Source organism: Chelonia mydas, chromosome 25 (genome assembly GCF_015237465.2).
Source record: "Chelonia mydas isolate rCheMyd1 chromosome 25, rCheMyd1.pri.v2, whole genome shotgun sequence".
NCBI classification, from domain to species: domain Eukaryota; kingdom Metazoa; phylum Chordata; order Testudines; family Cheloniidae; genus Chelonia; species Chelonia mydas.
The window spans coordinates 7401245-7410635 of NC_057858.1; positions in this window are offsets into that span (position 1 = coordinate 7401245).

Below are 9391 nucleotides of genomic sequence, written 5' to 3' on the forward strand. Positions count from 1 at the left end.
TGACATTAACTAAGCCAGCAGAAGTCCTCTTCTTTCAGCCTAGTTGCATCTGCACTGGGGGGTTTTGCCGGAAGAGCTTTATCACCTAACGGGTGGTGACGTAGTGATGTTGGCAGAACTTTGTAGTGGAGACCAGGCCTAAGCCCTATTAAAAGTCAATGGAACTGAGGCTCCTACGGCCTTGTCTGCACATAAAAGTTGGATCCTTTTACCTACACCAGCATTGTTAATGTGGTACAACACCCCCTAGCGTGGATGCACTTATACCCATATAAGAGAGTTTAGCCCAGTATAGCTTACGGTATGGGAAGAGGAATGTGCTACATTGGTAGAAGGCACCTTTATACCACTATAACTGTGTCTACACTAGAGGTTGTCCCAGTATATCAGTAAAAATCACCCCCCTAACTATAGTAATTATTTTTACCAGTACAATATTTGTGTATAGCGCAGACCTAACTCATTTAGGTGCATTTGAAAATGTTACCTTTTCTCTATTACCTTGCAATACTCAACAATCCCATCTTAGGCCTGGTCTACCCTTAAAACTTAAACCAGCATATCCGTGCTGGCTTTGGGGTGTGATTGTTTTACCGAGCCCTGGTTTACACTACAGGGTTAGGTCGATGCAAGGCAGCGTGCATCGATCTAACCAGGGAAGTGTCTACACTAAAATGTCGCTCCCATCGACATAACTGGCCCGCTGCACCGACTTAATAACCCCGCCTCCATGAGCAGCATAGAGTGGATGTAGTTAGCTCGATGCACCGTCCGTGTAGACACTGCACTGTTGACGTCGACTGTTGCTGGCTTTCAGAAGCTGTCCCACAATGCCCGACAGTTCAATGGGTGCTGTGCCCCTGGTGAGGACGTGCACCGCCGACCCAAGGACCAAAGTGTAGACATGCACAAGCGGCTGACGTAAGTTAGGTCGACTTACTTTTGTAGTGTAGCCGGGCCCTGCCATGGCTATGCTGGTATACACCCTAGTACAGATGCAGTTATACTGGCATATACTGTGTGCATGGGCAGCCAGCGCCCTGGCCGCCCAGGGAAGCTAACCCCTGGCCCCTCCCCGTGTGCCCAAGGTCCCGCCCCTCCCCTTCTGCCCCCTCTCTCTCCCTTTGTATCTCCCCCGCAGGAGCCCATAGCACCCCCACTACGGCCCCCTGGCCCCAGCACCAGACAGCCATGGCGGGAGGCGAGGCCCTAGCCCCAGTGCTGCGGGCAGCCGGGCAGAGTGGTCTCCGTGCCCCCAGCCCTGGGGGTCAGACGGCCGGGCAGTGCGGTCGCCACGCCCCCAGCCCCGGGGCTCCGGGCGGCCCCCAGTCCCAGTGCTCGGGTGGGCAGCGCCAGGCAGGCAGAGCGGCACCAGCCACCCCGGTGGGCCCAAGTCGCGGCAGGAGGCATGCTGGCCTGGGCGCGGGGCGCCAGTAGGCTGTTTGGGGAGACACTGCCTCCCCTTGCCTATGATACCTACCCCCCATGACTGTGCATCTGCTGTTACGGCATGAGGGCTGGTCTACACCAGGAGATTCGATTGACCCAACTCTGTGGCTTGGGGCTGTGAAAAACCCACCCCCCTGAGCACCGTAGATAAGCTGACTGAAGTCCCTGTGTGGCTCGCACTAGGTTGGCGGACGAATTCTTCCATCAGCCTAGTTCCCGCCTCTCGGGGAGGTGGATGTACAGCAGTGGGGAAGCTGGGCCACTGTAGCATTTGAAGTGTAGCCATAACCTATAATCTCTCGGGGAACTGGTGTAAACTAGGCTGGCAGAAATACTTTTATGCTGGTATAAATTGCATCTACACTAGGAGGGGTTGCCAGTAAAGCTAGGCTAGCAAAAAACTGTCTAGCATAGGCATGTCCTAACTCTTTCCTGCAAAGGTGATTTAATTTACTGCTGCTCTAAAAATACCCAGCGCCTCGTGGGCGGGGGTAGATAAGCATCTTGGGGCCTGGCTGCCGAATGCCCAATCTGAACGAAAGAGATTGATGACTGATCCGCCCCACGGTTTGCAGCTAAGCTGGGCTCTTTGGCCAGGAGGTGGGGGAATGGATTTTAGATGAAAAATAGGAAAAGCGGGAGGACCAGAAGATTTATAGCGTTTGGGGGGAATGGAAAAAGGTCTGTTTACTTTTCCCCACTTGCCACCCAGATTCCTGACCGCGGCGGCCGGCTTGTGGGGGATTCCATCACTCACATTCAAAGCTACACTCTGTAAATATTTTAGGAACCATCTTCGGAGACTCATAAATCTCTTTGTGTGTGTGTGTGTGCGTGCCTGAAGCAGGAAAAATTCTACACTCTCACTGCCAGCCTGTGTCAAAAACCAAGTGGGGCGGGGGGGGGAGATTTGATTTTTAATGATCAAATTGGAAAAGGCTGCTGGAAAATCTGACAACAGTTTAAAGAAACGACAGTTGATGTGAGAGGCTCAGGCAGTAGTTCCCAGACTGCAGCCCCCTTGATGGGCCACGGGGGCTGCCCCGGAGGGCAGTGGCCTCCACACCACGGCCACCTCTGTGTTGTCAGGGCTCATGGAGCCAACTGCCAACATGGCTGTCTGAGGGGGCGAGAGGGTGGCTGCCAGCTCTGCCCCTTTTCAAGGTAAGGAAGGGTCGGGGGAGCTGAGAGCTGGATACTCCCCCACAGATGCACCACCCCTTCCTCATGTCCTTCCAATTAGGAGCCAGAAGAAGCGGAGCTGGGGGTTGGCCTTCCTCACCACTAAAGCATTGTCACAAGCTATGACCACAGGGTCCTGGGCCTGCACTGAGCTCTGCCAGGGGACTTGAATTGGTGAGGAAAAATGGAGGAAGGGGGTGTTTTGCACAAAATTTTGATTTTTTTGCAGTGAAAATTGGTTTACCACAATATTTTGCTGTGGAAGTGCTGCCGTGGTGGCTCATGGGAGTTGTAGTTCGGATACCCCATGCTCCCATTCTTTTCTATGGGCTGGGATCACTGGTTGGGCTACATTTCCCATGTTGCATCACTGCCTCCCCTCTTGAAGCGGGGAGGCAGTGCATCATGGGAGATGTAGTCCAGGTGGGGAACCCGGCCCATTGAGGAGAATGAGGATATGAGGCAACCAGACTACATCTCCCACGAGGCACTGCAGCATCATTTTCAAATACAAATATTTCCGATTTCGGACTTTCCGTTTTTTGAAGAAAAATCAAATTTTTTTGTGGAAAGTGGTTACTTTCTGTGAAAAATTTCATTAAGTTGCAAAAAAAACCCCAATTTTCCATCAAAAAAGCTGTTTAGATGGAGACGTGTCAGCCACCCTCCTTGGGAGCTCTATCTCTGGAATGGGAAAGAAGGGAGCCATGCACTCATAATTACTACTGTATGCACAAGGCACGTGCGTGGCTGCACATCCCCCTCCACTCATCCAAGGTAAGTGCTAACAGCCAAAACTGTTCTTGCTCTGTAGCTCAGAGATACAGGCTGGCCTGTTGTAGGGATCTCAGCTACAGAACCCTGCCCAAAGACGTCAGCTGGAGTCCCTCTGGGGCAGGCCCCACCCAGTCTTTTAGTCATGTGATGAGAGATTTGATCACTGGGGCCTCCCTTTCTTCACTAGCTTTTTCCTTTCCGGGACATTTTTCTTGCTGACAGGTTTACTGGGCAACGATGTGAACTTATCCTTGGGCCTCATTTTTCCGCTGGTGCTGTGCCTACAAAACGCCTGCTGAACTCACCTCTGAAAAAAGAAAAGGAGGACTTGTGGCACCTTAGAGACTAACAAATTTATTAGAGCACAAGCTTTCGTGAGCTAAAGCTCACTTCATCGGATGCATAGGGTGGAAAATACAGGGGGGAGATTTTATATACACAGAGAACATGAAACAATGGGTGTTACCATACAGACTGTAACAAGAGTGATCAGGAAAGGTGAGCTATTACCAGCAGGAGACATTGACAGAGCCAGAAGAGTACCCAGAAGTTACCTACTACAGGACGGGCCCAACAAAGAAAATAACAGAACGCCACTAGCCATCACCTTCAGCCCCCAACTAAAACCTCTCCATCGCATCATCGAGGCTCTACAACCTATCCTGAAGGATGACCCATCACTCCACAGATCTTGGGAGACAGGCCAGTCCTTGCTTACAGACAACCCCCCAACATGAAGCAAATACTCACCAGCAACCACACACCACACAACAGAACCACTAACCCAGGAACCTATCCTTGCAACAAAGCCCGTTGCCAACTGTGTCCACATATCTATTCAGGGGACACCATCATAGGGCCTAATCACATCAGCCTCACTATCAGAGGCTCGATCATCTGCACATCTACCAATGTGATATATGCCATCATGTGCCAGCAATGCCCCTCTGCCATGTACATTGGCCAAACTGGACATTGGCCAAACTGGACAGTCTCTACGTAAAAGAATAAACGGACACAAATCAGACGTCAAGAATTATAACATTCAAAAACCAGTTGGAGAACACTTCAATCTCTTTGGTCACTCGATTACAGACCTAAAAGTGTCAATTCTTCAACAAAAAAACTTCAAAAACAGACTCCAACGAGAGACTGCTGAATTGGAATTAATTTGCAAACTGGATACAATTAACTTAGGCTTGAATAAAGACTGGGAGTGGATGGGTCATTACACAAAGTAAAACTATTTCCCCTTGTTTATTTCCCCTTCTACTCTCCTGCTGGTAATAGCTCACCTTTCCTGATCACTCTTGTTACAGTGTGTATGGTAACACCCATTGTTTCATGTTTTCTGTGTATATAAAATCTCCCCACTGTATTTTCCACTGTATGCATCGGATGAAGTGAGCTGTAGCTCACGAAAGCTTATGCTCTAATAAATTTGTTAGTCTCTAAGGTGCCACAAGTCCTCCTTTTCTTTTTACGGATACAGACTAACACGGCTGCTACTCTGAAACCTGTCACCTCTGAAAATCAGCCTATTTGTGCCGGGTTGATCGTATGCAACTATCCCAGCTGATACATAAAAACAAGGACACTAAAAAATATCTGACACTAGACAGTGCTATAAGCTAATAGGCAACGAGCCAATGGTTGGAAGTTGAAGGCAGAAAAATTCAAATGATGTGCAAATGAGGGTAAGGAGCCATTGGATATGATAGATCCAAAAAGGGATGTGGCACATTCACCGTCACATTGTTGGGTTTCATGTAGGAATCACTGGATGAGATTGTTGGGCCTGCATTATGCAGGAGGGTGAACTGCAGTGTTGCCAGCGCTTGCAATTTTATCACGAGTCTCTTGACATTTGGTGCTTTTCCTAAAGCCCCAGCTCCTGGCAGCATGTGATTAGATGAGAATCCCAGCTGGCATTTAAATACAAAATACGTTTTTAACCCTTGTGGTTGCAGAGAAAAGCTTGAAAACTCGAACTCCCTAAGCAATGACACCGGGCGACAAATAAAAAGCCCCCCCCCCCCGAGTTTATTTTGGAAAAGGTTGTGATTTTTCCAGCCAATCTCACGATTTTTCCTGCCCTCATGGTTTCTAAGCAGTTGGGGTTCGTAGCACTGAGCCTGTATGATCGTGATGGTTCCTCTGGCCTTAAACATTGAGGCAAATGAAATCAAACGAGCCCCACCCCGAAGAGGTAGCAGGAGAAAGTTCGAAAGCACAAATGAGCGCAGAGTTGCTGTCTCCATGAGGCCAGGGACACCTCATTTTTCTTTTGAGTGTGATGTTCTGCTGGATTCTCCTCCTCTCTTGCACCATATAGATTCTGTTCCAGAACTGGAGGCTCAACCTCATCCTGGCATTTAACCAGCTGCAAAAGCCTCAGACGCAGCTCGGCCAGAAACGCGGCTGCTATTGAAGGGCTGATGTCTCAGTCATTGAAAAGCTGCTGTTGTCTGTTTCACATAGTCAGCGTTGGATTCCTGGGATTAATCAAACTGCAGTGGGTCTTGGACACCTCTTGGTTTGGTTTGTTCCCAGCGGTGCTCAACATGCCAGGTTTGTGTTTATTATGTTAGCACCGTGGGGCTTCATCCTAGATCAGGGCCCCAGTGTGCTAGACTCTGAACAGATACAGATGAGAGAGTCCCTGCACCACAGAGTTTACCATCTAAATAGGCAAGACAGACAAAGGGTGAGGGAGGAAACAGCGACAGTCAGAAACACCTCACCCGAGATCACGCAGCAGGTCACTGGCAGAGTCTGCCATAGAACCCAGGTGTCCTGCATTCCAGCATCTGGACTGTCTGCGGTGTATCTGGCACATCCCAAGTGACAGGAGTTGAACTCCTGCTGAGGAGCTATGCAAGAGGGTAGCTGGCCCCGTAAATGAAATCGGGCCCAGCTCCCCAGTTCCGGTCCAGGTGCACCCTAGTTTGGTGTAATGAGAGGGTGGGGCTGGACCAGGGAGTTATAAATGGGAGACAGCCCAAAGGCAAGCGAAGAGTCTAGAGTGAAGAGCTGGGGGTGTCTAGAGAAGCAGAGAGAGCTCAGGAGAGCTGGGCTGAGAGTGTCAGGGAGGGGACACCCTCGGAGGAGGGAGCAGTCAGAGTTCCCTAGCAAGTAGTGGAGCCAGTTCAGGAGGGTGAAAGCGGTAGGCAGTCAGAGGCGGGATCACCCACAGACTTCCCCAGGCCAGAGAGGGCTGAAGGCTGACAGCTGCAGAGGGAGATGCCTGCTGGCTCTCTGGGCGCTGAAGCCGGAGGGCCTGTGAGAGCTGAAGGCTGGGGAATGATAGAGGAGTGACCGCGCTGGTGAAGAGCTAGAGCCTAACTTGAGCATGAGCTGGGCAGAGAAGCATCCCAGCGAGAGGGGCTGGGGTGAGGCGCAGTGAGAGACTCCAGATCCATACCTGAGAGGTGAGCATGGTGAGAAATGCCAGAGCTCTACTCGGGGGGGTGGGTGGACTGCTGGGACTTGAAGATGGACTGTACTGTCTGGACTGTGCTGGGGAAATCTCAGTTGTGGTGGTGGGACTTCTGTAGTAAGTTAACCCCACAAAGGGCTATTTATACTCCAAAAACTGGCTCCGTGTTACTGGGTTTTCTGCAGGAGGGAAACTGAGGCAGGGGGCTGCTTGCAGGCCTACCCTGAGGCCAGAATGGGGCGTTCTGGAGGCAACCTCTCTATGACCAGCCTATAGCAAAAGGACTACACCTACCAGACAAAAGATGACCCAATAGATGTGGGCCGGGTTATCAGATAGGTCCAGGGACAAGAGGCTCAGAGACTTCCCGAGCAGTGGAAGAGTGAAACTTAGTGGTGCTGGATAGCAGCAGTGAGACTGACTGGTGTCTTGCACTGTTTGGCAAAGCTATGCGCAGCAACCTAACCAGGCGAGCTGTCTGACCACAAACTCCGGCAGACCGCACTGTCTTGGTTTGCCCAGGGATCACGTGTGGCAGGTTTTCGTCCTATCGAGGAGGGCTAGAAACCTAATTTGTTTATAAAAAGAAATCTTAAATTCTGCAGAAATTGGGACCATCGCTGGGTTCTGGGTTTGTACCGGACGGAGCACAATGGGGCCTTGGTCTTTACGGTGGCTTGATTTAGGCACCTTCACTCACCATGGGGAGCTTCCCACTTGCCACTGATGATGAGAATTCATTATTTATACTGCGGTAGCACTTAGGAGCCCCCCTTTATGGACCAGGCCTCCATTGTGCTAAGCACTGTCCGAACAAATAGCATAATGCTGCCCCAAAGCCCCTACAGATGTAGCTGTGATGCTGGCCGACCAGGTGCCAGCGCATGCCAAGGTCCCCATGCCTTAGTGGGACGCTGATGAATGCGTATCTGGAACCAGTCTGGCTCACCTGTGCGTTAGTATTGTTGAAACAGGTATTAAAATGATTAAAATACGCTTGGCGTTTAGACCTTGTTGAACGCTTGGAAGTTGCTGCCGGCATTCATCTCGCTTATAACATCTGTAACCCATAGTGTAAGGTAATATTTCAATGGATATATTATAAGCCTCTGTGATAGTGTAAGTCACCAGATAGGAGAGAGACATTAACTAGAGTGCTGATCTCCAACAGAAGGTCTTATGTTCTGGCCAACTAGGAAGGCCCATCGGTGCTAGACAAACTACTGTGGAACATTAAAGAAGACAAAAGACTTTATTGATTGCTCTTCCTCCCCCCACACCCTCCCCCCCCACACAGATGAGTTATGCAAGTGAATTCCTCCCATCAGCTGAGTTTGCAGCTCAAAGTGAAAGCGGGAAGAGAATAAAAACCCCTAACAATAAGAAACTGTATCTCTAAGCTGCTTGGACTCTGGAGGTCAACATTTTCTAGGCATAAGCAAGAGGTCCCCAGCTGTTTATCCTGGGTTAGCCCTAAAGGACCTATTGAGTAAGCTTATTATAGAAGCTTCTATTACCTTTTGAACTTAAGATTGTAACTCATTTGTGGATCCATGTTCACCTGCTTTAACCTTGTAAACAACTCTTCTTTCCTTTTCCTATTAATAAATCTGTAGTTAGTTTATTATAGGATTGGCTAAAAGCGTTGTCTTTGGTATGAGATCTAAGGTGCAATTGACCTGCGGTAAGTGACTGATCCTTTGGGACTGGGAGTAACCTGAATACTGCTGTGTACGGGACCATTTATCACAAAGGCAGGCTTACCTGGGTGGCAAGACAGATCGGAGTACACCAGGGGACTGTCTGTGACTCCGTGTTAAAGCTGTCAGAGCACCTGAGATGTTTACACCGGCTAATTGGTTGGTGAAATCTAAGTACACCACTTACAACCAGTTTGGGGTTTGTGCCATGGTTCTAACCAGTCTGCCCTGAGGCTGGTGCTCATGTCGCTGCAGGACAGCTTGACAGGCGTAATCGACACCGAGGAGACAGTTGGATTTTCTCAGCATTCCAACGCAATTCAGAACGTGCTGCTGCAATAGACGGCAGTGTAGTAACGGTATCTGCCGCCTTCCTATTGCTTTGGCATCTTTACTTTTGCCCCTGTTGAAATCAAGGCAGGGTTGCTTTTGATTCCGATAGGAGCGGGATGGGGCCTTCGTTGTCAAATGGCAAATAACGTACAGCTGCCAATTCCTGACGGGTCTTTCCACTTGATGGCATGTGACCATGGACAAAAATCACAAAAACAGGCCAAGGGCCAGATCCTTCGCACATTGGCCTAGCACCATTGAAGTCCATGATAATTTGCTGCTGAGTATCCAGCTCACTTTCTCCTAACACAGAACAAGAAATGTTATCAAAATAAGGAAATTCCTAATGCTACCGTCTCTTTCTGCTTCACTGCCTAGATCCCTTCCTGGTACACTTCTGTAACAGATTTAAAGAATGTGGGGGGGAGGGGGGGGGAGAAGGAGAGGGGCGCCATTTCAGATTTTGGTGGGATGGAGGGCAACTTTAACTGTGATTCCAGAGGCTACTTAG